The following is a 27,512-nucleotide window of genomic DNA, read 5'->3' as shown; positions in this document are numbered from 1 at the left end:
GCAGGGGAAGTTTTTTCGGAAAAAGGCTACTTTTCCCGAAAAAACCCCTGAGTCTGGACACAGCCCAATTTACAAGATCATCCAGGTCTTCCTGTATGATATCCCGATCCTTTTCTGAATTGGCAATAGCTCCCAACTTTGTCATCCACAAATTTTATTAGAACACTTCCACTTTTGGTGCCAAGATCAGCAATAAAAAGATTAAATAAAATTGGCCCCAAAACTGATCCCTGAGGAACTCCGCTAGTAACCTTCCTCCAACCTGACAGTTCACCTTTCAATATGACCTGCTGTAGTCTCCCCTTTAACCAGTTGCTTATCTACCTCTCAACTTTCATATTAATCCCTATCTTTTCCAATTTAACCAATAATTCCCCATGTGGTACTGTATCAAATGCCTTACTAATCTATACAGGAAGGATGGGCTCCACCTAAACCAGAATGGAACCAGACTGCTGGCACTTAACATTAAAAAGGTTGTAGAGCAGTTTTTAAACTAAGGGCTGGGGGAAAGCTGACAGGTGTGGACGAGCACATGGATTGGACAGAGAGGTTCTATTAATAGAGATACTCTATGTTATAGTCAGGAAGAGAGGATGGAAGTATGAGTCAGATCAGATGAGACACAATCAAATAAAAATGAGTCTAACACATCAGGAAATGGAATACAGATATGCCAAGTTATTAAAGTGCTTATACACAAATGCTAGAAGTCTAAATAGTAAAATGAGTGAACTAGAGTGCCTAGTTTTAAAGGAGGATATTGATATAATAGGCATCACAGAAACTTGTTAGAATGAGGACAATCAATGGGACATAATCATACCAGGGAACAAAATATATCAGAAGGACAGAACAGGTTGTGCTGGTGGGGGAGAGGCACTATACGTAAAAGAAAATGTAGAATCAAATGAAGTAAAAATCTTAAATGAGCCTAAATGTTCCATAGAATCTCTATGGATAGTAATTCCATGCTCCAATAATAGGAACATAGCAGTAGGGATATATTATTAACCACCTGATCTGAACAGTGAGGCTGTGTCTAGACAACATCCTTCTGTAGGCAGAGGGATGTAAATGAAGCACTTTGAAAGTACAAATGAAGCTGGGATTTAAATATCCCACACTTCATTTGCATAAAAACGTAATGGTGTTCTTTCAAAAAAGCGCAATTTCGAAATTGAAACCACAGTCTAGATATGGTTCTTTCGAAAACGGGACACTTTTTCAAAAGATCCTGTAAACCTCATTTTTTGAGGCTTACAGGATCTTTCAAAAAAGTGCCCAATTTTCGAAAGAACCGCATCTAGACTGCAGTTTCAATTTCGAAATAACTCTTTTTCGAAAGCGTGCCATTATGTGATTATGCAAATGAAGCGCAGGATATTTAAATCCCAGCTTCATTTGTACTTTCGAAGTGCTTCATTTACATCCCTCTGCTGACAGAAGGATATAGTCTAGACATAGCCTGATAGTGACAATGAAATGCTAAGGGAGATGAGAAAGGCTATCAAATTAAAAAACTCAATAATAGCGGAGGATTTCAACTATCCCCATATTAACTGGGTACACATCACCTCAGGACAGGAGGAAGAGATAAAATTTCTTGATACCTTAAATGACTGCTTCTTGGAGTAGCTGGTTCTGGAACCCACAAGGGGAGAGGCTGTTCTTGATTTGGTCCTAAGTGGAGAGCAGGATCTGGTTCAAAAGATAAATATAACTGGACCACGTGGAAATAGTGACCATAATACAATAAAATTTAACATCCTTGTGGCGGGAAAACATCTCAGCAGCCCAACACTGGCATTTAATTTCAGGAAGGGGGGCTACAAAAATAATAAAATTAACAGAACAGAAATTGAGATACAGAAATTAAAAGGTAAAGTAAAAGGTAAAGATTTTAAAAGATTTTTAAAAAATTAAAAGGTAAAGATTTTGACTAAAGTAAAATCTCTGCAAGCTGCATAGAAACTTTTCAAAGACACCATAACAAAGGCTCAACTTAAATGTATATCCCAAATTAAAAAACACAGTAAGAGAACCAAAAAAGTGCCACCAGGTAAAAGAAGCAGAGAGAGATAAAAAGACATCTTTTAAAAAGTGGAAGTCAAATGCTAGGGAGGAAAATAGAAAGGACCATAAACTTTGTCAAATTAAGTGTAAAAATATAATAAGAAAAGCCAAAAAGGAGTTTGAAAAACAGCTAGCCAAAAAGTCAATAAGTAATATTAAAATGTTTTTTAAGTACATCAGAAGCAGGAAGATGGCTAAACAACTAGTGTGGGGCCCTCGGACGATCGAGATGCTAAAGGAACACTCAAAGATAATAAAGTCATAGCAGAGAAGCTAAATTAATTATTTGCTTTGGTCTTCATGACTGAGGATATTGGGGAGATTCCCAAACCTGAGCCATTCTTTTTAGGTGACAAAGCTGAGGAAGTGTCCCGGATTGAGCTGTCAGAGGATGTTTTGGAGCAAATCGATAAACTTAACAGTAACAAGTCACCAGGACCAGATGGCATTCACCCAAGAGTTCTAAAAGAACTCAAATGGGAAACTGTAGAACTATTAACTATGGTTTGTAATCTATCCTTTAAATTGGCTTCCGCACCTAATGATTGGAAGATAGCTAACATGATGCCAATACTGAAAAAGGGCTCTAGAGGTGATCCTAGCAATTACAGTGATAGAAATGTAGCCGTGTTCATTTTTTTAAATTGTATCCTTTGGTATATATGGTTGTGACTACTTTCTTCCACCATTTGATCTGAGGAAGTGGGTCTGGCCCACGAAAGCTCATCATCTAATAAACCATCTTGTTAGTCTTTAAAGTGCTACATTGTCCTGCATTTTGCTAGCAATTACAGTCTAACATCAGTACTGGGCAAATTAGTTGAAACTATAGTAAAGAATACAATTGTCAGACACATGGATGGATACAGTTTGTTGGGGGAAAGTCAACATGGTTTCTGTAAAGGGAAATCATGCCTTTGACAAGAAAGCCTTTGACAAGGTCCCTCATCAAAGGCTCTTAAGTAAAGTAAGTTGTCATGGGATAAGAGGGAAGGTCCTTTTGTGGACTGATACCTGGTTAAAAGACAGGAAACAAAGGGCAGAAATAAATGGTACGTTTTCCGAGTGGAGAGAGGTAACTAGTGGGGTCCCTCAAGAGTCTATCCTGGGACCAAACCTATTCAACTTATTTATAAATGATCTAGCTAAAGAGGTAAATAGTGAGGTGGCAAAATTTGTAGATGATATCAAACTGCTCAAGATAGTTAAGACCAAAGCAGACTGTAAAGAGTTTCAAAAAGATCTCACCAAACTAAGTGATTGGGGCAATGAAATGGTAAATGAAATTTAATGTTGATAAATGTAAAGTAATGTACATTGGAAAAAATAATCCCAACTATGTATATAATATGATGGAGACTAATTTGGCTACAATTACTCAAGAGAGAGATCTTGGAGGCATTGTAGATAGTTCTCTGAAAACATCCACTCAGTGTGCAGCAGCAGTCAAAAAAGCAAATAGAATGTTAGGAGTCATTAAAAAAGGGATAGAGAATAAGACAGAAAAAATATCTTATTGCTACTATATAAAACCATGGTACACGCACATCTTGAATACTGCATACAGATGTGGACACCTCATCTTATAAAAGATATACTGGCATTGGAAAAGGTTCAGAAAAGGGCAACAAAATTATTAGGAGTTTGGAACAAGTCCCATATGAAGGGAGATTAAAAAAGACTTGGACTTTTAGCTTAGAAAAGCGGAGACTAAAGGGGGATATGATAGAGGTCTATAAAATCATGACTGGTGTAGAAAAAGTGAATAAGGAAAAGCTATTTACTTATTCCCACAATAAAAGAATTAGAGGTTGCCAAATTAAATTAATAGGCAGCAGGTTTAAAACAAACAAACGGAAATTGTCTTTACTCAGCGCACAGCCAACCTGTGGAAATCCTTGCCAGAGGATGCGGTGAAGGCTAGCACTTTAACAGGGTTCAAAAAAGATCTAGATAGATTCATGGAGGTTAGGTCCATCAATGGCTATTAGCCAGGATGGGTAGGAATGGTATCCCTAGCCTCTGTTTCTCCGGAGGTGAATGACAGGGGAAGGATCACGTGAGGATTACATGTTGTGATCACTCCCTCTACGGCATCTGGTGTTGGCCACTGTTGGCAGACAGGATACTGGGCTAGATGGACCTTTGGTCTGACCCAGTATGGCTGTTCTTATGTTCAGTCATTATATCATTATTAAAGATCTGTGGTAATATAAGGAGATACACTAGTGGTGGTTTTGTATTGTATTTATTCTACTAATCACTATAGAGATATTTTGGGATGCCCTCCCTGCATCTATACACCAGGGCTATGTCTACACTGGCGGGTTCTTGTGCAAGAACGGCCGTTCTTGCGCAAGAATCCGCAGAGCATCTATACTGCCCACCCACTCTTGCACAAGAAGATTTACAGTACGGTGTGGTAAGAGAGGGCTTTTTGTACAAGAGCTATGCTCTTTTTTAACAGGTGTAAGCCCTCTTGCTCAGTGGCTCTTGCGCAAGAGGGCAGTGTGGATGCTCAGCAGGGGCTTCTTGCGCAAGAAAGCCCTATGGCTAAAATGGCCATTGGAGCGTTCTTGCACAAGAGAGCATCCACACTGCCATGGATGCTTTAGAGCAGAAGCACAGCTCAAACATGGCAGTGTGGACTTTTGCTTGCGCAAGACTTCTTGCACAAGAATACTTGCACAAGATATTCTTGCGCAAGAAGCTGCCAGTGTAGACATAGCCCAGGGGTATGTCTAGACTACATCCCTCTGTCACCAGAGGGATGTAAATCAGGCATACCGAAATTGCTAATGAAGCAGGGATTTAAATATCTCGTGCTTCATTAGAACAAAAATGGCCAACGCTTTTGGCAGACGCAGCAATTTGCTGGCAAAAAGCGGCAGTCTAGATGGGGATTGGTCGACAAGGAAAGCCTTTTCCGACCGATCCTGTAAACCTCGTCGCGCGAGGCATAATGGATCGGTTGGAAAAGGCTTTCCTTGTCGACCGATCCCCATCTAGACTGCCGCTTTTTGCCATCAAACTGCCACGTCGGCAAAAAGCGGTAGCCATTTTTAGTCTAATAAAGCGCGGGCTATTTAAGTCCCCTCTTCATTAGCAATTTCAGTATGTCTAATTCACATCCCTCTGGCGACAGAGGGATGTAGTCTAGACATACCACAGGGTGAATGCTGTATCTATTTCTTTTCCCCGGAAGTACTACATTTCCTCTTGCTTCTCCAAGGTGTGCTGGATACTGCTTGCTAGCATCTAATCTGAGCATGGCATATTGTCTGAATTTTCCAGTCTTCTAAAACACACTAAAATCGGCTTTTAAATAGGGATTACATGCTAAGTAGAGCCTTAAAAAATCTTCACTGGGACAAATGAACACCATAAGTGTTGTAATATCCTTTACCATGAATGTGGCCTTAGGAAAGGCTACAAAATACTAGGAGGGCATGGCTTTTACACTGTCTATATGGGCTTTTTCAGTGTATCAAGCTTAACAGATCACATAAATTTCACAGTTCTAACACCTAAAATGTATAAGACGAAGCTTTACCTATCAGTAAGGGATGGAATGAATTTCACATAACTCATTTGCAGTTTTTGATTAATTGATATCTGTACTTTTTTTTCTCTAAGTTATTGGTATTATAAGAAATGTTACAGAAAATCTGAATTTAAGAGTAATTTTGGTGTGGTTATGGCCATCAGTGACATAACAACCACACTGTAATGCCCATAATTATAAAGCACCATTATGCAGCTGAGAAGAGAATTAAACATATGAATCCTGCCAACACAAGCTGCAGCAAAGACAGCTCTTATATTTTTGAGCCTCACTGTTGCCAACATGCACTTTAAAGTAGGGAAAAGCAAAGTTACCAACTTTCTGTTATATTCTGAGTCTCATTTGTGTCTCCTTTCAAGACCTATTTCTTGCAGTCATGTGGTTACACAAAGAACTTCAGCTTGCCTTTAAAAAGAAACACATAAAAACCTATCTTTCATGGTTGTAGAAAAAAACTTTCAAAACATGACACTGAAGTCTCCAAAACCAAAAGTGGGCAAAGAAAAAAGATCTTAAAAGGGTCTTAAAATATCATAATTTTTAAATTAATCATTATTTTGGAGGTCTAACTATTTTTGAATAATTGAGGTTGGCAACACAGGATTATCTTCCCAATATAAAACAAAAAATCCTAAAAATATTATATGCCACTTTTCTCCCCAAATGGGAGAGAGAAAGCAGGTACATGTTTTATGAGGAAAGGAAAAAATGGGATGGAATAAAAAGGGTCGCTGAAAGGAAAGAGTTAGGCATTTCAAATTTCCCACGGTAGGCACCGGTATACAGCTGTCTCACCCAGCCACTTCAGCTGTGTCAATAAGTTCAGACTCCTCATGCTTGGACAGTACCCACTTTATGAATAAAAAGGAAGAGTTAGGTCTCCAGTGCTGTCAATCCAGTATGAACACCAGTTTTGCACAAAATTATATTATGTGATTTTTTAAAATAAACATAACATTTTGGTTTCTGCTTATAATTAAGTCACTCTTTTCAGTGCTTCAGACTGTTGATAGAAATTCTAGCATTTCATTTCTCCAGCCATGCTATTTATGAAGCATTCAGCAATTATCAGTCAGAGTCCCTTTTTCAACAAGAAGAGTCAAAGAGCTACAATATGATTTAGAATACAAAATGGGGTGTCACAAGCGTATTTGAGTAAATTATAGATCTTACCATCATTAACATAATAAGGAAGGGATCACTTATTTGGTGAAGGATGGGGAAAAGTCATATGTGAGAGAAAAAATACAATGCTACTTGCTATGGTGTTGTGAGATTTAATAAGAACTAACATTAGCGAAGCGGTATGGGGTTTTCATCACTCTATAAAGTGGTAAGAGTTTTGTAATATCATTGCTCTCCATTGGGGGGAATTTGTAAAACTAAATCAAAGCTGATGTTCATAGCTGCTATAGTTGGCTACTGGCACAAATATAAAACTTTATCCCATACTGTGTGTCCATATTTATTGTTTCGTGGTTTTGTTTTACATCTCTATTTCTCACAGGACTAATGAGGTATTGTGAATAAGATGCTGCACAACTCTTTATTCATAGTGTGTATTAATTTATAATACACCGATAGCAACTAAGAACCAAATATGAACAACAGAACCCAAAATGATTATCCAAATGAGATTGGATCACACACAGAGAAGAAATGCTACAGGGTTATTTGGCAACCTTTACCATAGGGAATGCTCATGCAGTGTGTCTGTATGTGGCAAGATTCAAACTCAGCCTGATCTCTACTGTCTCTTCACTCACAGCTCAAAGATAAGGAGCATTTTGCACCAATCCAGTGTACCCATGAAATACTGTGTCAAGGTACTCATCTGTGAACAAAGGAGGCAGCCTTCTACCTACCAAAGGCAGCATTTCTGGCCATTGAAGCTACATGCTAGTCCAGGATTAGGAATGACTGTGCATCACCTTGACAGTCAGAGAGTAAATGCCCTCAGCAGAGATGCCACCATAATTTTTGCCATGTCCTTGAAACACTTTCCCCCTTTCTTCAGAGACTGGGGTATTTGGATGATGCCATTGTCTGCTCCTGACAAGAAGGGAAAAAGAGTTGAATGTATCTGATAGCTATATTAACCTTGAACAAACTTACTTTATAGCACAGATATCAAATAGAAGAGGGGACAGGATAGACCTATGAGTGGCTCCAGGAGCTAGCTCTGGAGAAGAGGAGCAAATGCCCATCACACAGGGAAAGAGATTTGTTGGTCTACGCAGTGTTGTGTGCAGTTCTAGAGCTGTTAATTGGAGCAAACCTGATACAGTAATGATGATGTTTTCATGGAGTTTCATATGGCTGCTTCTGATTTTCTTTTGGAGAAGAGTTTCTTTCTTTAGGATTCTAGTTGGTGTTCCTAAAATATGAACGCTTCAGACAGACGTCTATTAAAAACATACAAATTCTCTCTTTTTATTGTTTCAGCCTACCGATTTTTTCATCCAGTTGTTGGGACAAAATATTTTTTCTGTGTATGTTTTACATTTTTGCATCTTCTATAAAAATAATCCCACAATAGCAGATATAGACAGGGGCAGATGACCGTTTTGCGGGGCTCCGGGCAGTATAATTCCGCGGGGGCCCCCCTTTGCCATGGCGCATGCGCAGTGATGCCATGCGCATGCGCAGCGACGCCACGGCGCATGCGCGGGGCTTTCTGAAGCGCAGGGCCCAGGGCGGCCGCCCCGTTCGCCCTGCCCTATATCCATCCCTGGATATAGATGTTAGTTGATCACTCAGATTTTTCAAATGTTTGAATCTTGGCTGACATCTGGATATGAGGCGGCAAATTTTCAACTGCAGCCTCTAATTTTGCACAAGCAAGGATGTATATAAGAGTGTGCTCACCACAACATGTAGAAAAATGTTTGAGCAAATGAAAAGGCATTTACATGTACACAGTTGTTCACATGCTTTTTGCAGGTGCAAAATAGGCCACATCACTACCACATTAAAAATGTTGTGCCTAAAATGTATCATTTTCTCTTTGTGGACAATTATTTAGATATTTTAGACCCTTTGATTCTATGTCTAGCTCAACAGCTCCTCTCATAGAGATATTTCTGATAATATTTGTATTCATTTTAAGACTTGAACCCTTTTGTTTGAAAGACAAAAAGTATTAACCAATAAAAATATAAAGCAGATTTTTGTGGCATGGTTGACACTATGATATTGCATGTGTTATTAACTACTAATAAAATATTATCTTCTTTTTAAAGACTTCATTTTCACTCTATAGCTTCACTAATTCTTAAAATACTGAAGACAGTCTTGAGAAGATCACGCGTAAGAAGTTATAAAGGTATCAACTTAATCGTCTTTCAGATTGCACTGAAAATATAAAATGTCCTTCTACTCTTCTGAATATAAGACTATTTTCTTCCTGATAGAAGAAGGAAGCATACTGAATGCTTAATATAATCTTGGAAATGTTTCCCAGCTTTGCTCTTTTTCTGTTTCAGAGTCCTAATGAAGCACTTTTCTGTGCTCTCACTTGTTAAAGCCCCAGTCTTCCTAACTGTTTGTATGGCCAGCAATTAAGGAGCTCCCTGCATGAAGGATCCTCCTACCCACTGAATTTTTAGCAGAGCAAAACATCTTTATACCCACCAAGCAACTGCCAACAAATCAATTGTGTGCGTGTTCTTCTCCCTTTTATACTTTTAAAGAACCACAGTCTTTAAAAAAAATAAATCTGTCTAGCTTTAGACCTATGCCTGACCAAAGGGAAAAAAAGAAGCAGGTAAAATTCCTCTATTATTAACACCTAAAAATATGATCACAAAACAAAAGCTTTGCTCCTCTGTCCAATTTGATGTCTTTTTCATGCTGCCTCAGTGATGGCCAAATAATTGGTTGTTCACTTGTGTCCTTGTCTCCCCCGACAGTTCCACAGATGCCCTGAACAATGCTCCAAAGACTGCTTTCAGTAGGGGCAAATCCTCATTAATCATTCCTGGCTGACAGCACAAGGGAACACCTGCATCTGGTGTAGGAACCAAGCAATGGCTTCTGGGAGTATGTATTAAAAAGACCAACTGATTCAAGTTGTGGGAGTAGAGTTCTAATAGCCATGTGAAAAATCTGTCTCTCTCTGGGTTTTCCTTTCATTAAACATCTAAAATTAGGCCATGGCTCATGTTGAGATTAAAACGCCAATGTATCCTAAGCAAGTACATCAGGAAATGAACAGTACGGTATGCTATGATAAATGGCTGCTAAATTCTTTATGTCTAGATCAAGCAATGTTAGCATTAAATACAGATGAACTGTCACATAATTTTCATTTAGAAATGACGGCACTGAGTTTCATGTCCTATGGTACTCATAAATATTTTCCATGCTATATTTCACAAAGTGAATGTGTGTATTATACAGATGTGTCATGTATCTCAAGTCCATATTGTACATATACATTTTAGTGCAAGTGCATTAACTTTTCTATTCAAAACGTGTTAACAAAAGACCTCCTACAGGTACAAAATGATACCAACAACATTCTGATACAATGTAAGCATACCAAAAGCTCCTATTGTGATGTTTCCTTATAAAACAATTTGTCCAGTTTTAAAATATTTTATTGTTTCTCCTTCCTATTTGCTCACACTCAAATGAGTCAGACCCATGATTAGACACTTTGATGCAAAGTCTATTCAAATCCACAGAAGTCTTCAATGGGCTTTGAATTAGACCCACTGGTCCCACTTCTGATCTCAGATATACAGGGATAGATATCCCCACTTAGGTTGTAAACAGTGCTGATAAGCAATACATATCTGTGTAGGACTGATCACAAGTAGGCTTTTATTCTCTAACTATCCAGCAAATCCATTCACATCTCAAGCAAACAAAAGCATTCAGCGGATTCAAAGAAAATATTTTAAAGGGCAATAAATTGGCACCTAGATACTATGAAGATTGCACTTAAAATGTGATAGATTAAAAAAATCAGAAAGTGATAGGCAAGGAGAAAAGTACATATAGGAACCTGTACAAAATACATGACCACTGTCCTGATGATGTTTTATACTCTTTTAAGCAAACTAAATTATAATGGTCCATAGATAAATTACAGCTAGAATTTTGAAATATTTTTACTCTGATAACGATGTGTATTTGATTAAACAAAATCTTGAAAATTTGAAGCCGCTATTTTAAAGCTTAACTAAAAAAGAATGTTTGATACATCTTAATTTACAGAGAAACCTTGTGTGTTATACTGGCAAGGATAAAGTATGAGTTCAAATGCACTCAAGAGTCAAATATTCCCTTGGGATAGCAACTTTTCTTCCAAAACATGTTCACACATTTAGATATTATACATAGTCCCATTAAACAAAATATTCAAAACTGTGTATTTGTCACACATATCAAACACCCAAATTCTTTCTTGAGCTATAGTTTCCAATCACATAAATGTGAGTTGCACACGTGGAGTATTAGCATATATCTATTTCAAGAATTCGAACTCTCTAAACTCTAAAAGACAAACAATACAAAAATAGTGTGATACATTCTCTAAGAACTTTCTGCCCCACAGAAGTCAAGTTTTCTCCTTTACCTTATCACTTTTTTCACCTCATTTGAAGAAAAAGACTAGAAATAGTAAGATAATTCCAGCCAACCAAAGCACCTTTTTTTGGTATATGCCCTCAGAAATTAAAAAAACAAGTTAGCATTTGGGTTATACTGTAATATTTTTCCCTCAAGAGTCTGCAAAAAATTGCAGAAGTTCACTGTCACATCAGAATGTATGTGCATTCAAATGCATAAAAGGTGCGTGCTGTATTTATGTATGTACAAATTTTTGAGATAGTATAAATTCATGTGTATGCAACAGGTATATGTGTGTATTTCCCTAAGATTATGCCTTAGTGATAGATAAGCACCATTTAATGCTGGAACTCCCCTTTTCCACATTTTCATACATGTAAGTAACTAGCATGTATATCAGGGCTACTCAACTTTGGAAGCCCCGGGAGCCAAAATGATACTCGCAGCACATGCTGAGGCCTGCAACTTAAATATGATTGCATATACATGCAAATATGTGCAAATATATGCAAATAGTTTCTTTCATACTGACGGGCATGAACACAAAATTAAGGCAAGACTACACAACATGCAGGCCCCATTTAAGTCAGTTCTGCTGTTATTAATAAAATGCAACATTTACCCGATTTTCATCCATATGACAGCACTTTTAATGAGCAATGACAGTCCAGGAATTTAACTAGTAAAATGCATATCAACAAAAGATCATTATATTGACTCGCCATTGTTGAGTGTGTTTCCAGCGGAGGCCTTGTTCAAAGGCTCCCACATGCAGGCTGCGTGTAGAGCCCCACATAAACCCAAACTGCACCTCAGGCCATGTGTTGAGTAGCCCTGTTCTCGGATGATCAGATGTCCCATTTTTAAAGGGACAGTCTCATATTTAAGTCCTCTTGCAGGTGCTCTGACTTTTTCTTAAAAAAGGTCAAATTGTCCCATATTTTCTGTCTCCCTCTTTCTCTCCCCCTATCAGTACTAGTAGGTCTTGCTGCTGGCTGGATCCCTGCTCCACAGCCGCCCGACCACCAGTGGTGAGAGGTGGGATCCACCATGGGTCGCAAACAAATGGGCGGTGGGCCATGTGTTGAGTAGCCCTGATATACATGAAAAAAACTTAAAAAAGAACAAATAGTCTTGCAGTACCTTAAAGACTAACAAAAAATGTAGATGGTATCATGAGTTTTTGTGGGCACAACCCCGTAAATGGTTGCCACCTTCTGGCAGATTTACCTTAAGCTTTTTTAAATCTTAAAGTTGAAGTGTAAATAAAGTTACAATTAAGTCAACAATATACCAATCAAAAGCAAAACATTTTATTTATACTTCAAATATATGAAGTATATACAAAAAAGCATTCTTTCAAGAAACACCATCAAATTAAAACTCACCTCAAAAATAAGTGTATTTTCATGTTATTGGTAACACCTCGGATTATTAAAATAGAAATAACTTTTAAATCTATTTTAACTACAGGTATTTATTATACTTACATTTCTCTATACTGGACAATGCAATGAGACTAATCTGTTTCATGGTCTCATATAGTCCATTTTACTCTCTGCTTCTACTCAACCTAATGTTACAATCAGTGGTGCTGCAGTTTAAAGAAAAAAGTGAGTAAACTAACCTAAACTCCATATTCTCCAAATGAGAAGCGGGCAAACTCTCTATATATCAGCACAAAATTTTGCACACACTACAGGATACAATCCAAACAAAAAATGATTTTATTCAAATTTACTCATCTGACAAAAACATTTCCACTAATATTTAGTTTCATCAAACCTTATCAATGGAAGTTTTCTCAACCATAAGGCCACAACGTTATATAGTTACAAGACTTGTTTGTATTGGGGGGGTACAAACTATGCACTCTAATAAAAACAAAAAAAATGCCTTTAAAACTAGACAGTTTTAGAAGCAAGTCATCACGTTGTGTACAAAACAACAAAATCAATCATATTCCAACACAAAACAAAATGCAAAACATTGGAATGAGTCCAGTGATTATGGGGGTGAAGTTCAAAGAAGAAAATGTGATCCTTCATAGTCCCCTGCTGTCTTACCTTCTAGATGTATGTTCCTGATCTTATCGACAGTACACTCTGAGGCCCTAAAAAGGTAAATGATTCCGGGGTTCCCCGTGATCCTGTGTGGATTTGGGCAGCCCCTCATGTTGCTATTGTGGCATCCAAAATCAACCCATAAAGACATTAACTCTTTCTTTTTGATTATCTATTAAAAACTGAAAGTTTAGGTTGTACAAAACAAATGAAATAAGTCAAGCTGGAAATGTGATAATAGGTTTCAAAAGTCCATGTTTGCTTTTTTAACCATTTTCTCATTACTTATTTTTTCAGAATAATTATTTTAAGGATATTTGTTTAATTGTTTGCAGGGTTTTATTGTTGTTGTTGTTGGCTTACATTAAATAATATTAGAGCAATTAGTATGTCAGAGAAGTTGTCCGTGTTTTCCCCCTATATTTCTCTCTTATATTCCCTAAAGTAAAAGGAATAATTAACTGAAATCCAATTAGTGTAGATTTAGAACACCTGTTTCCAAAATCCTTTGAATAACTTTTTCACATTATTTTTCCTTGGTCTTTGTTTTAAGATGAAATGCATATCCATAGCTAGTTGGTCTTAGGAGTCTAGAGATTTGCATATTCTAGACAAGAAGAAGAGAACCTGTGGTAAGATAAATGTGAAAACTTAAAAGACCAAAACAGGCTGGTGCATATTACAGCAGCAGTAGTAACTTCTTTAACCCTTTCTTGACCAAATTCTGTTCCTTTAGAAAACCTGAAGTGGCCACACACAGAGATGTATTTCAACTGATAATTTTTATATTTTTAAACAATGACAGCTAATTCCTGCTCTAATATGCTAAAATTATACGGTGGAGCAGAGTAGTTCCAGCTATGTGTGCTTATCACCGTCATTCTATCAAGACAGAAATCGATGTGAGTACATGTGGTGTGATGCCTAGTACTGCTTGCTCCTACATCCCTGGCGTCCTCTTCTGCACACCCCTCCCAAGCCCTAGGAAAGTATTCTGTCCTACTAACATGAAAGTGCAACTGGGGAAAAGGCTCCTCTCCCCCTTCTAATTGATTCTCTTTTTCCCCTTCCTCATTCCCCAACTGCACCTGTACACTATGGAGCAAGATCAAGCTCAAAGAAAATTATGTGGGATTTTTGAAAGCACCTAGGTGATATGGGAGCACAAGCCCTATTGAAACTGGGTGGGACTTATGTTTATATGTTTCTCAAGGTACATCTACAGTGTAGGCTAAAGTCAAATTAAGATACGCAACTTCAGATACATTAATTACGTAGCTGAAATCGAAGTACCTTAACTCAGCATTAGGCACTGTCTACACAGCAGGAAATCAAGAGAACATTCTTCCTTTGATTTTCCTAACTCTTCACAAAATGAGGGTTACAGAAGTTGGAATAAGAAGCCCATTATTTCAAAATTATTTCAAATCATGAAGATGTACACTCTGTTATTTTGAAATAACGTGAATCATTTTGAAATAACGCTGCAGTGTAGACATGCCCTCAGGCACATCTGAACAAATCCCAACCCTACTGTTTTAGGAAAAACGCACAAAAATATATGGGAAAAGTTACTAGGGTGATCACAGAGAGCCTTTTAAAAAAGAGATACTACTTTATTACTAATTTTTATACTAAAGTTCTCATTATGAGCGTATAACCTATTTACATTTTGGAATCAAATATTTTTATAATCATGTTTTGGAAATGCATCATAAATAAGTTTAGTACTGTAATTCTTCAAATGAAAATTAAAAAACCTTACTATTTCTCACTTCATAATATTTTTGATCCTTCATTCCTCTGTTATCTTTAAAAGTATAATGTCCTTCTACATTCCTACCTGAAAAACACAGGCCATCAGCAGAACCAATATTAATTTCTTATATACTAGTCAATTTCCTGTGTATCATGTAGTACACTCAAAGATCAAATTGTAATGATACTGATTAATCATATCAGAAGGAGGAAACTGTTTCATTACATATGTTGAGACTTTTTCCTTTAAGGAACCTGTAAACAATCAAGCATCCTTACACTATTTGCTGTATTTTCTATATTCAGTCTCAGATAGGAAATCCATCTATTACACACTAAAGGAGAGTAGCAAATATTTAAGGGCATATGCTGAGATACTAACCAGTCAGGCAAACACAGAATGTTGACAGAGGCTCCAAAGTTAAATGGAAGAAAGAAACTTTTTGCCCAATCAAGGACTGGCCACACATTAAACATCTAAGATTTGGGGATACCTTTAAAAATTACTGGTAATATTAAACCATATTTTATGAAAACTAGCAACAAAGTAAGCATACAATCTGTAATATTTACAAGGAGCTAAGGTACACATATGACAAGAGACAGACAACAGCATTATGGCAAACTGTGTCACAAATTAATATCTATTTATAAAAGATGTTATATGTAAAGACCGGGAGTGGAGGAATCTGTAAAAGCCAGATTATTATACTCTTTACTAATTTTTCTCTCTCACAAAAAGTGCCCATGTCAATGTGCCATGTCAAATAAGTAGGGAGGAAGATTTTAATCACTATAAGCATGTTCATTCCCTTTTCCCCAACACTGTTACCTTTTTCTGATCTACTGGATCTTTTACACAGCATAGTCTCCAGTATAAAGATGCATTCACACCAATGCGGGGATGGTAAAATGTGGACACTCACAAGATACAGAATTTCCTGCCCACATAAAGGTGTCCTGCAAAATGCAGACTTCACTGGCTAGAAAAGGGCTTCCTTTATTAGTGAACTACATGTGTATACCAGAGACGGGTTGCAGAGCTCTTGCAGCTGCCTGAGAAGATAACCATAGTGGAGCTCTTGATGCTGGTACCAAAGCACATTTTTAGGAAGTGGGACAAGAGTCTTGCCATTGATTTACACAGGATTGTGTACTGATGAATCTCAGATTGCATCCATAAAAAAATATTGTGGGTCTAGACTTTCAGATGCTACAGTTTTATGAATGCAGGGCATGGAAAGGGACATTCCACACCACAACCAAAAACAGGTGACAATAATAACAAGGCCTTGATCCAACACTGTAGATTCAGTAGCAAAGCTACCTTTGATAGTAATAGTTTTCCTTGGGTATATATAAAAAACGGAGCTTCTGGTAGGGGATTTTCCAGAAAAGCCACCATCTTTGGTATTCATTCCCCACCTCTCTTTGTCAGAAATAACCCTAGTCTCCTAACCTTCAGGGCAAGCAACAACACTCATCTACTTATGTAGGCTTTTCTGAAGGGAAAGGGGCATGACTGTGGAATTGCTGGGAGACTGTCAATCTGATCTGGCCATTTTCTGTTTCTTCTTTGGTCATTTGTTAATATAAAGTGAAAAAGTCCCAGAGACTATGACAGACATTTTTCTTGTGCTTACGCATGTAAATAAACATGGTTCTGAAGAAAAGCCTGTTTGTTATAGAAATTAGCCCACAAAGCCTCATTTCAGTGGTGAGTGGAACAAGTTAGGGCCTTTCACCGTTGGAGTACCTAGAGAATTTGGTCGCATGTCTTTAAAATCACAACAGGAAAAGGTGCAATTCTGCTATGACTGCCATCCTGTTTTGGAGGGTTGTAGCTCACCTAGATTGAAGTTAATTGAATAAAGTATCAGAGGGAACTTGAAAATGTAGCTCTCTCATTTTTAGTAGGAATAAAGCCATCCACATGAAAAGAGAAAAGCTGAAAAATGTTGGGCTAGGGGAGGGATACTGAAAGGTATTAGCATCCATGCTTGTGTACACTCCTGTATAACTCACATCAACTTTACTTGTTTCTATAAAATGTTTTAGTGTGAAGTAACCAAACATTTAATTTTAAAAAAAATCTCTGTTTAACAATGTGCTATCAGCTAAGGACTGCAGTGGTTGGGTGGCAGGCAGCACCAGCAGTTGCAGGACAGAGGCCTTCCATTTAACATGCAAACCTGTTCCTTAATCCCTGGGCTGGAGGAACTCAGGTCCATTGCTTCAGTGATGGCTGTTTCCTACAGATGTGCTCTTCTACCCCTAGAGAACTTAGAGAAATATGTCCTGTCCCTTTGGAAATAAAACACCATCATCTTGACTGACATTCAAAAGAGTAAAGGTACAATGTGGCTGTCCAAAACAATGGAGCAATTGTAGTATGGTCTTCATTGTTGGAGAGAGAACCCATACTTGAATAACTGAGGGGTAATCCACTCCTCTACAAACCTAAACCAGTTTTGAGGGTTGCTTGCACTTAAAGTTAGAGGAGAAAGGAAGGACGGTTAAAGCAGAAAACAGAGTTAGCAAAAGTATTTTCTGTTTCTTCTGCCACAGCCTTCTTGGCCTCAGGAAAATCATTTTAATGTCTCTGTGCCTTGGTTTTCTCTGCAGTAAAACTATATTAATCCTATGTGCTTTACAGGGTGTGGCCAAGATATACTCATAATTTAATGTTTCTAATGTATTTGGGAATCCTTGGAAGCTGCCATCTAGTAGGATGCTCCTATTCTTTATCTGATTTAAGCAACCTACTGAAGATGTTCAATATGGGTGCGTCTAGACTGGCAAGAACTTGCCAGCTGTCTACCCTTGCCACTTGAATTTGCGCAAGAGCACTGACTTTGTAATGTACAAAATCAGTGTTTCTTGCGCAAATACTTTCACGCTCCCACTCGGGAAAAAGCCCTCTTGTGCAAGAATACTTGCTCAAGAGGGCCAGTGTAGACAGGGAAGAATTGTTTTGCGCAAAAAAGCCCCAATGGCTAAAATGGCGATTGGGGCTTTCTTGCGCAAAATCGCGTCTAGACTGGCCACGGATGCTTTTGCGCAAAAGCACTTTGTGCACAAAAGCATCCTTGCCAAACTAGATGCGCTTTTGCGGAAATACTTTTAACGGAAAAACTTTTCCGTTAAAAGTATTTCCACAAAATCATGCCAGTCTAGACGTAGCCTATGTGTATTGGTGCTAGTATGTAAGGTATACATTGCAGGAGGGCAGTTGTGCCCTCCTATATTTGACTACCTTCCCTCTTATAATGCTCATAAGATTCTAGTACATCAATCTGGCATTGTACAAATGCGAAAACAATCAGGGTGTTTTTATATCACGTTAAAATTCTAGACACATAAGGACAAAGCAGGATCAGTGAATGGATTTTACAGTAGATTCTCGTTCATCCAAACAGCCTAGGCAACACAAAATATGTTCAAATAATCAGGAGTCAATAGAGCAGGGAGTTCATTAGTGAAAGAAGGTTCTGATACTAAGAGTTTGGATAATCAGGATTCTATTGTATTTAATATCAACTGCAATAACTCTAAGGGGAGAAAACAATACAATCCTCTTATGTATTAACAGTCATTTTTACTTAGTACAATTAATTCTTAAATGTTCTTATTTCAGTGCCTCTTGTCCAAAGCAAAATTCTCTATTAATTCAGTCCCATTTTAGTCTCTGCAGGTGCAAAACCCAAATAAATTACTGAGGAAGGGGCAGATGCTGACAGAATTGCAGTCTAGACTCTTCACTCTAAATCCATTTAGTGCTATTAACCATGACTGAGTGTAATAGCTCCATGTACATTAGCATGGGGATAATTTCCCTATTTTGCCAGAGATCAAATCTGTGTATTCATACAGCCAATATAGAAAAACAAAACATTGGAAATGATAAAACCAAAAGGCTAAAACACATCTTTATGTTTCTTTTAATATATCTCCAAATCTAGGATAAAAGGGGGGGGGGGAATCATAGATATTCATGGTTCCTTAATAGATTAGGTACTACTGCAACTCACTATACAGCACTCCTGAAATATATGTCCAATTAAACAATACATTTTCAATTGAAATAAAGATACACTGAAACATAGTGCAGCCTAGAAAAATAAACTTTTTAAAGAGATAAACTCTTCCACTGCCCCAAAAGGCATTGTTTGGCACTGGGAAACTAATCTGATTAAAAGAAAATCTGTCAAATGATTATATTGTGATGTGTAACAGCCAATATTTTATTAAAATACGAATCCTGTTCAGAACCCGTGAAGGGGAATGGCTGTTTGAAAAAGGTCATTGTTTGGGGACTACACATCTCTGTGGAGAAGACAACTCCTACTGTATTCAGCAATGAAGAAAGGAGTTACACAAACACGGGCTGGAAATAGAAACAATGATAAAAGTGATATTGCGTACTGGAAAGGCCTCCTTTCTAAAGAAGAAATAAAGAACAAAATTATTTGACGTGAAGAGAAAGTAGGACCAAAACATAGAGAGAGATGAAAGGAGACAGAGTGGAAAACAGGGAATAGAAAGTGTGTGTGGTGGCTAGAAGGGTCAGGTTGCATGCAGAGGAGGCAAGGGGATCTAAGGGTAAAAAGCCAATTAGTGGATTAAAGGGTAAGAATCCAAGTTCTGAAACAGAGGGTGATAATATAGGCAGCTCGGGAGAGGATTAGAATAAAGAAGTGATAACAGTATTCAGCTGAGAGGGAAGGCTGTCAAGAACTGAATGGGAAAAGAAGGTAAGACAATGAGAACAAAAACCTGTTATTTAATCAAGGGCTGTGATGGTGAGAGCCCAGACCAAAAAAAAAAAACTGTTTGGTTTCAGCTCCAAGTGTCCTGAAATCATTGTTGGAGGGCAGAGACAGATGGAAGATTTGGCCTTGATTATATGAAATCAAGTGGGTAACAATGAGTTGGATGCAATTACTAGACTCAGTTCCTCAGTGCTGTTTCTCTGAACCTATCACCACTAGGAGCTGGCCCAGCCCCAGTGTATAAAGCCGGGTTATTTGAAACAAAAGGTACAAAGGCTATTTCTGGAAACTATATAACATACTGTGGGCAATGCATTTATTTTCTGAGGAGCTTCAGTAATATAACTGGTGTATATTTATTCATACTAAAAATGCTGGCTATCCCAAATGAATGCTTCCCTACTTTATTTTGTGTAATGCTGACTTTTATGATCTCTCTTGCTTCAACCTTATTAGCTAGACACAGTGTCTTCCTTTTTTCTTAAAACTTATCTCTTTCCCTTCTCAGGATTTCTTTTTTACTTAACACTGAAACCACTCAAAACACTTTTCACTTGTTACAACTTATGCTCATTTTCTCCCATGCACCAAATCCTTACTTTCTCCCTCTATTTAACTTAATAATATTGTCCTGTGTTTTATACCTTAAAATATGTAAATGCATACCATACGTGTAAATTACAGCTGTTATTTTGGTTATCTTCCTCCAAGATCTTTTACAACTATTGCCAACTCTAGCTGTCTAATGATAGCACTGCAGTTTCAATTCTATTAGAGTTGGATAAAAAAGTTAACCATTTTGTTAGAAAAATCTTTATATTTTCCATTGAAAAGTTTATTAATATATCCTGACCAGATCCACTTGCTGTCAGGGAAGGAGAAAGGGAGGAGAATACAAAATGTGATTTTTGTCCCCAACATGGTGTGCTCATAGACATCGAACTTTCAAAAATGAGACAATGTTTCAACTATTTCTTTATGCTCTGTATACCTCTCTCTCTCAATAGATGGAAAAATTATTTTAACAGCAGTCATTACATAAATACCTGCACAAAATGATGGGAAAAATAGACAATCAAAATAGCCTGATTTTGGCTGAGGATCGTCATGTATATTTCCCACTGATGTCAATGAGCTGAGGTCACAACAAAGCCATAAGTGTAAAGAGAGAAATCTACTAGTCATAGCACTGGACTGGAAACAGAGACTAGCAACTACACTCTAATCACTGTTCTGAATTCCTCTGTTGGTTTGGGCAAGTCATGAAAGCTCTTCCTCACTTTGCCAAACTAAAATGAGAGCACTGCCTTTCTGTGTCATTGTGAAACTTAATTTGTATAAAGTGCTTTTAGAATTTAAAGTGCTATAAAAATGCTAAATATTATCAACCCTTTCTTTCACTGACATTTTATGTAGTTGATACTATGACTCTACATTAAAATGTCTCTTAGCAGAAACAACCTGGACAAAGTGAGGTTTTATTTCCTATTGGTTTTTAGATTTGACAACAGCAAATGATCCCGTGATTCATTTTAAAATTATGTGTTGATTCCCAGATGAGACACAAATTTCCCAAAGCAACAGATTATAAATAAGGTAGAAGAAAATTATGTATATATAAATAGCTTGTATATTTCAACACAAAATGTAAACATACACACACACTGCTTTACTCTAAAATTTCAGATAGAGCAACAGAAACAAAAAATCCTTTGGAACAAGGGTTGTAAATACCTATCTATGTCTGTCTCTGCCATCTTCACCTAGATGTGTCATCATCTAAGATTACAGAGGATCACAATTGAACTCCTTACCTTTCCTCCCATATTTTCACCATTCCCTCTATTCTGTCTCAACACTGAGGCTACGTCTAGACTGCAAGCCTCTTTCGAAAGAGGCTTTTTCGAAAGATACTTTTGAAAAAGCCTCTTTCGAAAAAGAGCATCTAGACTACAACCAATACTTTCGAAAAAGCAAGCCGCTTTTTCAAAAGAGAACACCCAGGCAGTCTGGATGCTCTCTTTTGAAAAAGCAGTTTGCGTTACATAGCACCTTTTTTAGAAAGAGCACTTTCAAAAAAAGGCATTCTTCCTCATAAAACGAGGTTTTCCATGGTAGAAAAAACTTCCGCTTTCTTTCAATTTACTTTCGAAAGAATGCAGCAGCAGTTTAGATGCAGGGGAAGTTTTTTTCAAAAAAGACCACTTTTTTTGAAAAAGCTCTGTAGTCTAGACACACCCTGAATACCCTATGGCCCTTCCTTTGTTTTAGGTACATAATCTAAGAGTGATTATTTTTTATTATTCCCTGTCTCTCCACTATCTCTCACATACAACCAATGTCCAAATTCTGTCAATTTTCTTCCACATTTCTAAGATTCAGCTTCTCTTCAGCTAAAACTCTCTTTTGGGTTTGGAGATTCCACTGGGTGGCTGGGCACCTAAAAGTTAGATGTTGCAATGCCTAAATACCGTTGTGGATCTGGGTCTATGTTTTCATCCAACTGCTTAAGTAGGAGCCAATAATCTTCTCCTTATCCTCCATGAGAAAAGAGAATCAAGTTCTGAACAAGTTCAGCAGCATCCACTGAACATAGTTATCTCTACTTCCTCTCCCCTGCTAAGACAGTTTGGAGTATTAAGCACTCCTGGTGGTTGTCTTTTGAAAAATAGAAATTCTGCTATAAACTGTCTCATCTTGAAGGTATGTAACCATAAGAACATCTTCCTCCCTCCCCCAACTTAATTCTTTGCTATTAATGCTGATCAGCCTTTACAAGGAAGGGAGAAAAAGGCCATTCCATTGTCTCACACAATGATGAAAGGTAAAAGCCATAATTAAATCTAGGTTTTGCGTAGGCCACATTGCATGGGCCACATTAAAAGCACTGGAAAAGTTCAAGCCTCTCTGCATGCTCTTCAGTGCTTAAATTGGCTGTTTGTGCCCAAGAAGTCCCAATGAATGGTATTTCAAAAGTTTAACTACACTAAGTAGCATTAACATTGATAAAATAGAGTGTGCTTTATATGTTGAGTATTTTTAAGGAGCTTTGTCTAAATGTAGTGTTTAACCGGAGCACATTTTTGCTTTTAGTTAGCAATAGCACTGATACCTTTTCTGAGCCAAAGTTAATTTTTAAGAAATTGTGGGTCATTCAATTAAAATGTAAAGACAATAGTAAGATTTTAACTGCTAAATTGTAAACCATAATATAAAAACCTAGTTTTCTTTAATTTGTTTTGATATAGTTTTGCAAGAAATACCAATCAGAAATATGTTCTTCCACTGAAATCTATTTTGATAGTCTGTATTATAGTATAAAGCAGTAACACAAGGTCCTTGCAGGTACATCAGTGCACATTTTGCCCATTCAATGATGAATGGCATAAATAAAGTTAAATTAAAAATTGTAAATGTGTTAAGTATATGATAAACTCAAAATGAAAAGATTATTATAAAATGACATAGGATACAGTGCACATATTTTCAATTGCCCAAATACATACAAGTGTATAAATATCCATTACTGAAGAACAAAAAAAGTTAAAATTATTTGTAGGATTTGTGGGTTAGGAGTCAGAGCTACAGATAAAATAAAACAAGATTAAAACTAAGTATGCTGGATAAATTAATCTCTGATGTAAGTCAACTAAGTCAGCTGAATAACACCAGTTATGAATTTGGTCCTCTGTTCTTAACTCACTCTGTTGTTAGAGCTTAGGGATCTCCAATCAGTGTGAGAGCTTACATATTGTTTGGCTATAATACCTAAACGAGGAAAAGCTAAGGCTAGAATCTCAGTCAGTTTCTTAGTTTCTTTACTCTTATGGAGACAAAGGAAAAAATTATATTCTTTCCATTAATAAACACCAATCAATTACTAAAAGTTTTAAAATAGGCTGGGAAATGCAACTACCTGGTCAGCTTTCAGCTTATGTAAAAATAGTTTTTTCTACTTATTACTGTTTAGTACCCCTAGGGCCACATTTTCCTCTCTTACACTGGTAGAATCCCATTGACTTGAATAATGTTGCATCTGCCTAACCAAGGACATAGTTTTTCTCCTAGTTCCCCGCACCCACCACCATTAAGTGCTGTACTCTTTAAAAAGGCAATTGGCAGATCTTCAGCTCGTATATAACATAGCTCTGACCAAAGCTGCTAGGCTGATTTAAATTAGCTCAGGATCTAGCCCATTATCACTGCTGAGTGATTATTGAAGTATTACAATGCCTTTATCAACCAAGGGGAAAAGGTTTTCCCCCCACACCAACTTATTTTTCATACATATCTGTGTAGCTGGTCAGGACTCATGGAGGGGCTCCTAGGGTTGCCAGGTGTCCAGTATTGACCTGATATTTTTGCTTCCTGTCTGGTAAAAAAAAACTCTGTACCCCCAGCCCTGTGTCCCTGGCCGGGGCAGCTCCACACCCTTAACCGGCAGAGGTTCCCTGTACCTGGTCAGTGGAGCTACACTCTCAGCTGGAAGGTCTCCCCACTTGGCCCTGCTCCAGCTGCCAGCAGCTGGCTGGTCTTCCTGCTACCAGGACCCTGGCCCTCCAGGCTACCTCCCAGATTGAGCTCACAGCCACTGGCAACCTTTGTGGCCTGGGCTCTCTAGGCCAGCGACATCTATGGTCCTGCTGGATCACAGATGTTGCTGGACAAGAGAATCCCAGACCACAGAAGTTCAACTTGTAGGAGCACTTGCACCACTTTACCTGTTAGCGTGTGTTATTGTGGGATGACTTCTGAAAGGTAGCAACAGGTGATGTAAACAGAGACTACACTGACGTCAACCAAACTACATCATTCTAAGTGCCACGCCTGTCATGGGGGTAGAGATATGATGTCAGTGTAAGGGCAAGTTTTATCAGTGGAAGCTACATTTTGGCATAGATGCTTAGATCCGTGTAAGCCATTTTCCATCTAGTGCATATATAAAATTAATTCACATGGGATGCAAAATCACTATTCTCTTTTAACCGCATAAGATCTCTGGATGGTACAGATATTCTGTGGTACTGATTAGATATTTAATCTAAATAAAAATCCTACCAAATCATATTGCCTTTCCTTCATATGCTTCTCTCACCCTGGATTCTTCCCTGCAAACTATCCTCACACACTCAAGTGGCAAGTTCAACACCAAGTGCTTTATTTACATTGTGCTACACAAATCCTTGTGCTCTCTCCAACATAAGGCTTCTACCTTCCCCAAGGCACAAGGTAATAGCCCTTACTCTCCTAAGACCCTGGACTTCCCCAGCCCTTCCAATCTCCCCATCTTCTTCCTGTTCATCCTTTAACTACCTTAAGATGATGAGCTGAATCACCTTCTTCACTGGTTAATCATCCAGTCTTTAAGCAATTATCTATTCAGTTTGACCCATATGGGGACCTTCAGCAAGGATACAGTGGTGAGTCACCCTGAGATTACCCACATTGTCACTGTGGTGATAATAAATACTCCTACTAATTAATTAATATTGTTGTTGTTGTTGTTGTTATTATTAATTATTATTATTATTAAATAAAAATATCAGTCATCCAGCTCTATATCTGCAAGTAGATCAATGAGAAATATGTACATATAGTTGTGTAGACACAGAACCATCGTGGTGCTGACAGATAATCATGGATCTCAGTGTGCATGTTAGGCTCAGCAAAGTTCTACCACTCCCAAATAATTATGTAACAACCACCTTACAAAGTTTTTTTAAGGGCTACCAGCTTCCACATTCATACCAATCACTAAAAATACAAACACAAAACCCATAAGAAAAATTTCAGTTATAACTTTTCCTGAACTGCCCAAAGGGTTTGCTATTCTTGTGTTTTATCTTTGGAAATCCTTTTAGGCACAGAATATCTTGATGTGTGTGTCATTTACAGCTCTGTGCCCATTGTCAGCAATAAACAAAAAATCAAAAGCAAAAAATCAAAAGCAACTTTCCAGGAATTATCCACCTTCCAATTGGCAATGATACATCTATCCATGCAGGTAGCTCATACCACTCCTTCTCTCAATGTTGGAGAAGAGAATTAGTAGGAACAGCATAGAGCACCATCTCCTAATTCCAGGGGTTGGGAAACTTTTTTGGGGTCTGGGTCTGCTAAAAAAAAACCAACCGCTCACTGAGGCAGTCCCCAACTGAAAAGGAGAAAGACATTCTCCACATTCCCCTTGTACACCAGAGCCTTAGGGGGTCCAAGCTAGTAGACAATGTGTGTACTCCAGACCCACAGGAGGACAGTGGGGGACTGGAGCACCAGTGTGGACTCCTCAATGCTGAGGTGGAGCCCCAAGCCTTGGGGGCTGGATCCAGGCAAGCTGGGGGGCTGCATACAGCCCCTGAGCCTTAGGGTCCCCACCCCTGCCCTGCTCTCTCACAGCAGAGGAGTCCAGTCCATTCTTCCCTACATAACATTCCAGCAATCACTTCCCTCTGAGTTGTATGCCTCCCCTCTTCCTGCTAATCTCTCTGGGTTGCATATCACATGAGTGGGTCTCATGTACGCCTCTTCACACAGATACCCAATACCCCTTCCTTCAGTCTTTCCATCGTTTACCCTAAAATAACCGTTTCATCACTCTCCACTGTATAATGGCAGAGGCAAAAAACATCTCTCCACCTCTCTATACTAGTAGCAACTCTATATCCAGAGAGGTCCTTATCCCTACAAAGTTTATGTTCCACTTGTTCCACTACTCAGGTAGTCCACAGGAAATTACATTCACATTCATAGAGGTGCCGGTGGTACAAATCAGTGAATTTTAGAGGACAGCAAAACACAGTGGATCCAGCACCTGCAAACACACACACTAGCATCCTTGCAGGTCCAAATGGAGGGGGGAGGGTCAGAAAGCAGCTCCTTGTGTTTTCATTTTCTTCTGTCATGCACAAAGGTAAGAAACATGGAAACAGGCTTCAAGTTCTTCGAATAAGAAATCAAAATTGAGTTTAACAAATTTCAGCACTAAAACCTGTTCAAACATGCAGTGCACTGAAAATTAAGCTCAGCGCTGTTTGCATATTACCAGAACCCTTACTTTAAAAATAATAAACATTAGCAAGGAAGAGGGAGATACGGTTTTCATCTGGATGGGTGAAAAGCACAAAAGCAAACATGATGGTTTGAAAAAAAACCCCTATATTCCACAACAAGTCCTTAAGACTCCCATGTGCAACATCAGCAACACTATATCCTCGATTTTTATTGTAATCTTGTGGCTTTTTATTTGTAACTTATATGAAAAGAATCACATTGATTGGGGCAGATTTAACTCAGTAAAACCTATTCTACTGAGATTGTCTGTACTAGGTGATTTTATCAAGTTCTCTTTTGGTTTCATTTTCTTCCTCATCCCTATCCCCAGGGGACTCTGCAGCCCAGCTTGCAGAGCAAATTGCCCTAAATTGAGTTCTTTCTCTGCCATATACAGCCCTTCTTGTGGCTTCTCGTCTTGAAAACTTTATGTATTTTTCCCTCTCCTTCTTAATAGCCCCCCTTCGTCTCTTTTCCAATTAAAATGGTGAAGTTTGCACCAATACCTGCACCCAATTAAATGAATACTGCATTACTAGCCACACTCTCCAGATATTCTATACCCTCTCTTCATTAGCCTCGTTCCTCTGAGGTTTCTTGGCTGTCTGCCAGGGACTTATGGCAAGAATTCAAAATCTTGTAAACTTCATC

At 38.0% G+C, this 27,512-nt stretch overlaps 1 long non-coding RNA gene across 1 annotated transcript in view; it reads right to left on the bottom strand.

Annotated features, from left to right (window-relative positions):
• Nucleotides 1-27,512, bottom strand: part of LOC102447490 (uncharacterized) — a 312,954-nt gene that overhangs the window by 109,228 nt on the left and 176,214 nt on the right. The window contains exon 2 of the long non-coding RNA XR_331701.5: nt 1,614-1,701. This is a non-coding gene — a long non-coding RNA (uncharacterized LOC102447490). The remainder of the gene's footprint in view (nt 1-1,613; nt 1,702-27,512) is intronic.

The sequence above is a fragment of the Pelodiscus sinensis genome, chromosome 3 (assembly GCF_052426305.1).
Source record: "Pelodiscus sinensis isolate ZL-2025 chromosome 3, ASM5242630v1, whole genome shotgun sequence".
NCBI lineage: Eukaryota > Metazoa > Chordata > Testudines > Trionychidae > Pelodiscus > Pelodiscus sinensis.
The sequence above is the reverse complement of the archived record's forward strand: the minus strand, read 5'-3'. Positions and strand labels throughout refer to the sequence as shown.